This window comes from Suricata suricatta, chromosome 9 (assembly GCF_006229205.1).
Source record: "Suricata suricatta isolate VVHF042 chromosome 9, meerkat_22Aug2017_6uvM2_HiC, whole genome shotgun sequence".
Taxonomy (NCBI): domain Eukaryota; kingdom Metazoa; phylum Chordata; class Mammalia; order Carnivora; family Herpestidae; genus Suricata; species Suricata suricatta.
In genome coordinates, this window is record NC_043708.1 from 40,278,592 (window position 1) to 40,282,457 (window position 3,866).

Below are 3,866 nucleotides of genomic sequence, written 5' to 3' on the forward strand. Positions count from 1 at the left end.
AGTAATGCAAGTACTGGAAGGATGAAAACATTCTTTGCTGAGTTTAATTTGAACTTTGTCACAGATGGTTTCAGCCTCTTCTTTATAATGGTATTTTGATTGTAAGAGCTTTATCACCTAAACATTATAAAAGCAGTTTATGAAAAGCCCACAGCCAATATCATCCTCAATGGGGAAAAACTGAGAGCTTTCCTCCTGAGATCAGGAACACAACAGGGTTTCCACTCTCACCACTGTTGTTTAACATCGTGCTGGAAGTCCTCCAACATGCCTTTTCTACTCGCTCCAGCCGTGTCAATAAGCGTGTTGTCCAGATCAAAGAAAACGGCCCGTACCTGGTTCAGGACCATTCCGCCAGCAGCTCGCGTACCGCGCCAACTGGCCTATCGCAATTCTATGATCTTGTTAAAAAAACTTCTTTATTGGGAGAGCAGACCAAAGGAGAGATGAAGCATTTTGAAATTGCTGTTTCCAGTTGGGACAGTGACCAACTTGTCTAAAGTGGATATTCTGTGAGATGGCAACTTCTGACCAGGTGACGATCAATCCAGGATTCTCACAATCCTCCAGGTTGATAATTTCCCAGAATGGCCCATAGAACTCAGGAAAACAGATTACTTATGCCTGGTTTATAATGAAGGATACAACTCAGAACAGCCATGTTGAAGAGGTGCGTAAGGCAAGGTATGGGGAAGCCCAGACTTTCCATACTGTGGCCTGGCTCCGCATCCTGGCACCCGGTGGATGTGTTCACCATCCTGGCAGTTGTCTGAACCTAGTAGGTTTGAGATTTTTTTAATGTCTTTTATTTTTGAGAGACAGAGAGAGACAGTGCCACCCGGGGAGGGTCAGAGAGAGAGGGAGACACAGAATCTGAAGCAGGCTCTAGGCTCTGAGCTGTCTGTCAACACAGAGCCTGATGCCTGGCTTGAATGCAGACACCGTGAGATCATGACCTGAGCCGAAGCAGGATACTTAAATACTTAACTGACTGAGCCACCCAGGCGCACCTGTTTGAGATTTTTAATGGAGGCTTCATGAAGTAGTCAAGATTTCCTGTCCCTCACTTCTCCCTAGAAGTGGGGGTGTATGTGCATGTGTATGTGAAAGCTCTAAGCTTCTAATCATGGCTTGTGTCTTTCTGCTGACCAGCCTTCACCCTGCAGTGATCCAGGAGCCCACCAAGTATTGCATTAGGGAAAAAACTCCGCTCCTATTATTCAAGAAATTCTTAGGCATTTGGTGTAATCTCTGTGTCAGCAACCAGGGGCAGAGGCCAAATATAAATTAAGTCATACTTGCCTAATTTCTTTCAAATCATAAAAAAGCCCAACCACTATTCTAATCAGCAACTTCCCCACCACCTACTTTATCCTACATTGTTTTCACCAAGACTGCTCTGATCTTCTAACTTACTGTGTTAGTATCTGATTCTGTACTTTCTCCACCCCTTGGAATGACAGCTTTTTGTCTTTGCTCATTAAAGTAACTCAAGCACCTAAATTAGCATCTGGTAGATGTTTAATAGATACATGCTGAACTGCTGAATTAAGCAGGGTGTATGCATTTCCTAGGGCGGCCCTCACAAAGTACCACAAACCGGTGGCTTAGAACAACAGAAATGAACCTGCTATAGGCTTCTTTCTCCTCGCTTTCTGATGCCACCAGCAATCCCTGGTGGTCCCTGGCTTGCAGCTGCACAACTCCCAATTTCTGCCTTGGTTAATTCCTGTTTTCTCCCTGTGTATCTGTCTCACCGCATTTCCCTCATCTTATAAGGATACCAGTCATATGGGATTGGGGTCTACCATAATGGTATCTTAATTTGATTATATCTGCAAAGACCCTGTTTCCAGGTAAGGTCATAGTCACAGGCACTGGAGGTTAGGACTTCAATGTTAACCTTTCTGCAGCACACAGTTCAACCCCTAACGGGGCTCCATTCCTTAAACTCAACTGGTAGGTGTCTATCACTTTGTAGCTAGCTACCTATAAAGCTCTATATCAGTCAGGGATCTTAGTTTTCATATTATTCAGTCTTGAAAAACTTCTCATAAATAATTCAAAATCAATAAAATTTTGGAGCCCCACGTCAGGCTCTGTGCTGACTGCTCAGAGCCTGGAGCCTGCTTCAGATTCTGTGTCTCCCTCTCTCTCTGACCCTCCCCTGCTCGTGCTGTCTCTCAAAAATAAATTAAAAAACATTTAAAAAAAAGTGAGATCATGGGGCACCTGGGTGGCTCAGTCAGTTGAGTATTAATTCTTGATTTCGGCTCAGGTCATGATCTTACAGTTCGTGGGTCTGAGCCCCGCATCGGGCTCTGTACTGTCAGTGTGGAGCCTGCTTGGGATTCTCTCTCTCCCTCCCTCCCTTTCTCTCCCTCACTCTTGCTATCTTGTTAAAAGAAAAAAATCCTTACTTTTTTTCTTAAAAAAATCAGTAGTGATGGGGCAGCTGGGTGGCTCAGTCAGTTAAGCATCCGGCTTCAGCTCAGGTCATGATATCACGGTTCATGGGTTCAAGCCCACGTCGGATTCTGTGTGGACAGCTCAAAGTGTGGAGCCTGCTTCAGATTCTGTATCTCCTTCTCTCCCTGACCCTCCCCTGCTTGCACTGTGTCTCTCTGTCTCTTAAAAATAATTTAAAACATTAAAAAATTTAAAAAAATCAATAGTGAATCCATACCGTTGACAACTAATGGTATACCTACTCCTGCCAATCCCACTGAGAGGTTTCAAAGCTAAGAAGTAAAGGGGCTTTGTTCTCATGAAGCTTATATACCAGAAAAGAAGGAAGATAAAACTGGTATGGAATCAATTACAAGGTGAAAGTTTTAAGTGCATCGGTTATAGAGATGTGCTTACGGGGAAGATGACTACTTTTGGGGAAAGGCTGCTGTGGAAGAGTGGCAGGTCCAGAGGATAAAAGAATCTCCCTTTCCAGAAGGAATGCTTTAGGAAACTGGAGGGCAAAATTGATCTTTCATAGTTTTATTTGCTGCTTTTAATATGGTTTTCAAATTCTTCATGACCTCATCCTAATTATAATTAGCAATGCCTCATCTCAATGCCAAATGCTTTAAGATTTTGTGTAGAGAATTTGCTTCACATAGACTAGAATAACTTGATATTAAAATTCTACTCACCCTTCAGGAACAAGGGCAAAAAGCCTCCTCTATGAAGCCTTCTTCAACAGAATGATCTACATCAGTAACATGAAACTGATGTCCTTACAGTTGCTACCACATTCTGTCTGTGTCAGTTGTGTACCATCCATGTCTATTAACCTGAAAACCTCCTAAGGGCAAAGGTTCAGGTCTTATTATTGTAGCATTTACAGTGTCTAAAACCACACTAGATCCAAAGCAGACAGCCCAATAAATACTGAATGAGTCTTAGTCTTGTGCTAGTACTAGATACATGACGACGAAGTACAGCTAGAAGTATTCTTAAACAACACACACACACATACTCTCTCTCTCTCTCTCTCTCTCTCTCTCTCTCACTCTCCTATTCTTCATGCCAGGAATCAGCTCTTTCAAGTATTAGCTGGTGCTGATGTCTTCACACAGAAAGCATATGGTAAAACTAGGAAGGTCAATCAAAATGATTAAACTATGAGTTAGAATGGACATAGAATATATAATCCAGAAAATGTATCATTCCTACCCTGTCTTCAGGAGTAGGAGTATATTCTTTAGGAATGGGTGTACATATTTTCACAGGCACGTGGAAAGACAATTTCAGTAGGAAGTAGTTTGTTAAAAACAAATGAAGAACGGTAAATAAAAATAAAAATTAAACAATGACTGAGTATGTATTTCCAAACATCCTTATCCTGAGAAGATAAAAAGCACAAGAGATTA